Source organism: Hibiscus syriacus, unplaced genomic scaffold (assembly GCF_006381635.1).
Source record: "Hibiscus syriacus cultivar Baekdansim isolate YM2019G1 unplaced genomic scaffold, ASM638163v2 tig00110387_pilon, whole genome shotgun sequence".
NCBI classification, from domain to species: domain Eukaryota; kingdom Viridiplantae; phylum Streptophyta; class Magnoliopsida; order Malvales; family Malvaceae; genus Hibiscus; species Hibiscus syriacus.
In genome coordinates, this window is record NW_024062717.1 from 7,284,458 (window position 1) to 7,292,109 (window position 7,652).

The following is a 7,652-nucleotide window of genomic DNA, read 5'->3' on the forward strand; positions in this document are numbered from 1 at the left end:
TCAATTGGCTATGTTTTTCACTAACTTGTGTAAAACGTTTTGAAACTTTTTGATTTAACAAAAAGGGGGAGAAATGTTAAGTGTTGAAATTTGTTTGGAAATTTTTTTTAAAAGGGGGAGAAGTGTTATAGTAAGGGGGAGTAAATTTTTCAAAATTGATTTCAAATTTAGAAAATCTTAAAATAACACAAATGTTTTGTTATATCAAAAAGGGGGAGATTGTTGAAAACATTTTGATATTTCGATATAACAAATTAAGTTTAAATGAATTTTAAGATTTTACAAATGATTTTCTAAGTATATTCGATTCAATTAATCGAATATCAAATTATTACTCCAAGTCTTTCAAAAACAATTTTAATCATTACTAAATGTGTAAAATTGTGATTTGTACTTAATATATTTTTGAAACAATTTTCACAAAGTATTTTGAACCAAAATCAAGCCTTAAATCAATTTTTCAAAGGCATGCACCGATGCATAAATACCATGCATCGATGCATCAATGGATAAATTGAAACATCGAATGCATTCTATGCACCGATGCACTCTCTATGCATCGATGCACTCTGATTTAATTAAAACATCGAATGCATTTGATGCATCGATGCACCAGCCATGCATCGATGCACTCGGGCTATTTTGAAACATCGAATGCGCTTGATGTATCGATGCACTCTTAGTGCACCGATGCACTAAGGGTCCAACGGTCAAAATATTTGATTTTACACGAATGCACCGATGCATCCTTGATCATGCATCGATGCATGAGACGCTCCACCTAGAAAAATTAATTGCTTTCACACTTAAACGGCTATATGATCTTCACTAATCATCCCCAACGTTCAGAAGTGATTCAAGGTGTATTTAAACAAGTTCTGAAGCCCTTGATCAACAAGAAATCATAGAGAAACAAGAGAGAAAGCATCAAACACCAAGTTTGTGCAAATCAAGCCAATTTTACTTTCAATATTCATTTTGCTTTCAAGAACACCATTTGTGCTCATTTGTAATTATCTTTGAGTGTTCTTTTCTTGTTCTAGAATTGTGCAAACATCTTACCTTGTGAGTTTTCCTTGTAAGTTTGCAAATTTGTAATCTTCTCTTTGGGAAAAGAGTGTTCTCAAGAATTGGGGTATATTCTTGAGGGTATTGTAAGGTTATCTCTTTGGCCTCAAAAGAAAGAACAAATTAGTGAATTTGTTGGAAAATCCTTAGTGTGGATAGCTAAGGTAGTGGACGTAGACTTTGATTGAGAAAGTTGAACCACTCTAAATCGCTGTGCAAATCTTTTCAATTTTCTACAAAAGCTTCCACCGAATTTTTAATTGCCAATTCACCCCCCTCTTGGCTAATTCCGTCGATCGATTAACTCAACATCTACCTTGTGAGGATTTTCTTGTAAGTTTGCAAATTTGTATTGTTCTCTTTGGGAGAGAGTGTTCTCAAGAATTTGGGGTATAATTCTTGAGGGTTTGTAAGGTTACTCTCTGTCCTTAAAAGAAAGACAAATTAGTGAATTTGTGGAAAATCCTTAGTGTGGATAGCTAAGGTAGTGGACGTAGACTTTGGTTGAGAAAGTCAAACCACTCTAAATCGCTGTGCAATTTCTTTCAATTTTCTGCAAAAGCTTCCACCAAAATTTTTATTTCCAATTCACCCCCCTCTTGGCCAATTCCGTCAATCGATTAACTCAACAGAATAGAGTTTAATTGGTCGATTAGTATGACACGAAAATCGAGAAAATACATTATTACCTCTTTATGCTTTGTGGAACATGTTGATAATGGATAAATGCATGAATATATATATGATTGGTCTATTCTGCCTGTTTGATTATAGATGGATTCGAACCGAATACAGTTTAAGTGATAAATTACGAAAATACCAATATATTGTAAAAAGATAAAAATTGACTCTGGAAGTTGGATAAGAGGTTTGTTAAGAAATAATTTACAGTTTATAGATTATTCGAAAAATCGATTAACCCTAGAATCTCTAAATTATAAACATCCTTGTTAAGAGTTTTAATACGAAAATTATATGGTTAAGAAATTATAAAAATGCCCTTGAGAGGTAAAAATAGTCTGAGTTGACATTGAATGAGAGAAAATACTTTGAGGAATCGTACTTTGAGGAATTGTACTTAACTTGATAAATTACATATTTAATTGTTAAGATCATATATTTGTACATAAATTTATGATATTCTGTTTGTAAAATTTGAGATGACATTTGACCCGAAAATCTCCGAGTTGAGTAAGTACATGAAGAATATTTTATCGACGGTGATCTTTTGTCAGAATTGTTTGAAAGGACTGAAGTAAATGATAAGTTTGAATAAAATAATAAGACCAGGCGGAAGGAAACGATTGAAATACCCTAGATCTGTAAAATGACCAAAATACCCCTGTAATGGAAATGACTCAAGAATATCACCAAGCCCAGGAATGAATGGATATCCTCAAGCTTTGAAATGCATGGAAAAACATTGAGTACTAAAATGACCAAAATGTCTTTATGGTCTAGATTAAGTAAATGTCTTGGGTTAATTAAGGAATTCAAATAAACATATGTGTTGTACTAACCGTAAAAGTAATGGAACATAATTTAAGTGAGTAGATTAATCCTAATGCTATGTCAATACCTGAATGACATAGATATCATTTGAATGCGTGTTCGCCTTCTCAAGTTTGGACCGATGATAATTCTGGAAGTACTTAGCTCAGCTCAACTCAACTCTACAACGCATTTGGTACTAGGAAGTGGATATTCGTGAGATAAATCAACCACGAATACCATAATGACTTTATTATATGACTAAATTGAACTGAAAGGAAGTACAATATGTATCTGAAATTCAGAAACGTATGAATTACTCTGGAAAACTCTGAAATAACTGAGATAGACTTGATTGCTAAATAAACTAAGTAACCTCAATGAATGAGGATTAAAAAAGTGATTTAGATGAGTTTGGAAACACTGTTGAACTTACGTGATGAATTATCCTTATGGGTCATGAACCATGAATCAAGTATGTCAGTATTTTCTAATATCGTTGAAACATGGAAATGACATAAAGACCAATGGAATATCTATTCAGCGATGATTAAGAATATGATTTACGGACAATAATTGTTAGTATTAAAGAGTAAAAACCATGAAAAGGCAACAAATTGACGGGTTAACATGCATTAGTCCTGAGAGTTGTTCAGTTTGAATTGTTCAATAAACCGATCGATCAACATAGATTGTAAGTGTCCTAAATCTTCATTTCTCCTTTATAAGCTCAAATCACTCCAGGAATTCTTGAACACTTTCCTGATGCACATGAAAACATAGTGGGATTCTAAAGTATCAACCTTAAATGTCTGATTAGATCGGTTAGTAATCGATTCTCTCCAATAGGACCTCATTCCTGTAATCCGATCAAATTGCATAAATTTCCTGTTATCCATACTTACAACTACAAAATGCCGCTGAAAAATACTTGGATCCTCTAGTGTGTTCCATATGTACTATATGACGATTTTATATGTTTTAAAATAAGTTTTAACAAAAGTATTGATTTACGGGTTTATGAACCATGGTAACATGGTATATGATCTCTGATTATTGTTTTCTTCGAAAAATATGAAATTTTCCTGATTTATGGAATCATAGAAACTACTGGTTTATGAATCATGGTTTTATGTTTAACTGGTTATACTTGAACTGTTTTATGGGGATCTTATACGGGTAGACTGGAGGTACGACTCTGATCAAGCTGGAAATTTCTTACGGACCTAAGGGAATCATTGGGTAGCCTCTCAGGCTCAAGGTATTCCCTTGGGTTAATCATTTGAATACTTATGGTGTACAGGTGGAAATTTGGTTATATGATTTATTTCATTATCACGGTTATGACATATTATTAGATCACGATTGAGGTATTATGATTTACGGCTGAACTTATTTTTTTTTGGATTTTTATATGGATAGGATTTTGAAGTATCAAGGAACTGCTCTAATCTAGCTGGTAAGACCTTACGGACCTAAAGATACCCTTGGGTAGGCTCATAGGCCCCAAGGAATATCCTTAGGTTGGTTCTCTTGCTGTGTGCTTAGGGTAACCCTACGGACTTAAGGATACCCTTGGGTAGGCCTATAGGCCTCAAGGTATATTCTTAGGTTGGTTCCCTTATTGTGTTCTTAGGGTAACCCTATGGACCTAAGGATACCCTTGGGTATGCCCATAGACCCCAAGGAATATCCTTAGGTTGGCTTCCTTTTTATTGTGTGTTAAGAGTAAGCCCTACGGATGTAATTGTGGGGAACTGCATAATGGAGTTTGGATGGAGGGTTTCACTATGGTTTTAAAAGATTTATATCTTTTCACTGGTTTTGATTTAGAACACACTAGATATCCTATTCGACCTCATTAAAACGTGATAGTATAAAATGATTCCTATGAACCAAGATCTTCATCGCTTTTACTCGAAGAACTACCAGTGGTACCCCAGATTATCCTGAAAATTGGTATACATTTGATTCAATAAGGAGATTATACAGCTTTCCATTTATTTGCATGTCCTGTAGCATCAGCTGGTAGTATTGTATTACTGGGCTTCCCAAAGCTCACTCTGTTACTTACTTTTTCAGGTTAAAAGAATCGTACCAGTGCATCTATCAACATCAGTAAGAGAGTTCTTTCGGCGTTGCTTGTAGAGTATGGTGCATGTGATTAGGGGGCATGTAACACCCCAACCCATACCCGACTCGGATATGAGTCCGAGATGTCACATTGACATTTCAATACCTTTATTATTGCAAAATATCAAAACATTTGAACTCATTTTAAGAAATACAAAAATATTCTATTAAAATATGTTTAAGTATAAAAATTCAAGTCAAAAACGTATTTATGAATAGTAAAATACAATATGAAGAGTGTCGTAAACAATACCCTGCTACAGTACTTTCGTAAAATATGTATAAATTCTTAAAATTTAAGACGTTCATCGTTATACATTTACCATTTACATATATATGTTTAAAACAATCCAAAACTCGATCAGAGCGTATCCAATATAAATCTTTTATTTATTATATGCCAACTAAATTCTTCCTAACAAAATACATGTAATTCGATTTATATTTCTGATCTGATTTTTTGTAAGAAGAACTGACCTGTCTTGTTTCTCTTTACTTCTCTTTTCGCTTTCCAAACCTACGTATGAAACAATCACACGCTAAGTCGGTGACTTAGTGAGGCATATAAAACATATAATAAAACCATAAAACATATCATAAAGAAATATACCTAATATCATATAATTCATATCAAATGTATGAACATTTATTACAATCATATCATATAAAATCATATATCATTTCTGTAACATATACCCACATACACATATATCATTATCAACACATTTAACATATAACATTTCATATTCATTATCATTAATTCCTTTTTATCATATAAGCATATGTTGGACATTTCCATATACATTATGGAACACATATATCATCATGTAATTCATGTAACACATTTCGTATCATCAAAACATATACTTCTTATATATATTGTATTTGATATTATCTCTTTATTAGCCCATGGTACACTGGTGAGAACGAAAGGTATGTGAGTACATTGAGGTTGTGCACTAATGCTGTCACCACAGCTCGTATAAGTCATATTGAGTGACATATGAAATTTGTCTTGAAATACCACTGTATTGTCTCGAATGACCTATGAAACCCTCGACTCTTGGCATGCCAACTATACTTATAGCTCTCGTATCATATAACATGGGCATTATTATTTATCATTTCATATCACTTGTTCTTTCTCTTCTCTCACATACCACATGTATATGTAATCATATATCTCATATCATATAACATGTAACATATATCTCATGTGCATGTAATCATATAAATCGTATCATATAACTTATATTATATCTCATGTGTTTATGTAAACATGCATGTTATATATTTTGTTCACATATGTTCATATATACATCACATAATCCTTTCTTATAGTTCATATTTTATTTTCACATATGGCATATCACATAGCACATATAAGAATATGTCAATTCATATAATCAAGTATACATACATTTCATGTCATTCACATCCTTCTAATCAATACTCCATACACTATAACTATTGGGAATAGACTTATCACAAGTCCAATTCCTTATAATCCTATAAACTAAAATGCACTCATAAGAATCATATCAATCATATAACATTTTAGGAGTCACTTCTTACCATAATAACTCCGTCATTGGCTCATCGCAAGCCAATGTTCTTTGATAGCATAAGAACAATTAAATTGCACTCATCTTAGCCTTGCTTTGATTCGATCCTAATCCTTTGATTATTCCAAAACTTGTTTAGGCTCAATATCTACATAAATATAACATTTATATATATCAATAATCCAATTGTATACTTTAATCTTTCAACTCTTAAACTAAAGGAAAACCAATTTCATTTCTTGTTTAAAGTAGATATTGGTACATCCCTAACTGAGGTATAGATACCCTGTTGACATTCTGAAATTTTCATCTTCAGGGGGTATCGATACCCCCTATAGGGTATCGATACCATACTGACATTCTGCAATTTTTCGTTAAAAAGGAGTATCGATACCCCTTCATAGGGTACCGATACCTTCTGCCCAGAAATTACCTTTTGAGCACGAAAATCACCTTATTACTGCTCAAACACATCCTATTTCATCCTCTTATATATACTTAACTCAAATATACATACTTAAACTAATTTATGTTCATTTATTTCATCTTAAACCTCAAAATTCTATTCTCCATATAGAAATCAATAATCATACCAAATTTTCCATGTTATCCAAACTTAATTCTAATACTTCTAACTTCTTATTCTCATAGATGACAAGTCAAATTCAACTTAAAGTTCAACTTATCAACTCTATTTCAAGATTTCATTCAAGAACTCAACATCTTTAATCTCTCATATACCTTTCATCTTGTTGTTTTAGAACAAATTAAGCTTTCCTTAAGCTTAATTATCATCTAATGATCAAACTAACTCATAAAATTAACAAATAATTGATTAACCAGAAACTCACCTTTGCCTTGGAGCCTTCACGGGAGAAGAAAAAAATGAAGAAGAGAAAGAAGAAGATAACTCTTCCCCCTTCCCCCACGTGATTCATTCATATAATAGGGGGAAAATATCTTTATTGTCAAATAACTATTTTGCCCTATAATTCTCTTAATAATTACTAAAACTTTCAGGAAATGCCTTCAAATAAATCATTGAACCTTTCAACTTTTCCACTTTAATCACCAAATTCTAAAATTTTACAATTTAATCACTAACTCATAGTTTGGGATGTTACAGGGCATGTAACTTGTTTTTTGTATCCAAGTCTGAAAATCTATTTTATTTGCGAATACTGATAAATTTTATTTTGTATTCATATATGATTTTATGAGTTCACATGTTTTAAGAAAAGTTTTAAATTTTTCGCTATTTTTACAGTGGGTCACTCATGTGGCCCTAATGTGACACTTTAGATCGGATCGGGTTACCCGCATCGGTCTGAGGGGGTTACATTTAATGGTATCAGAGCTTAGGTTGAGTTAAAAAATTTCAAAATAGACCGGCCG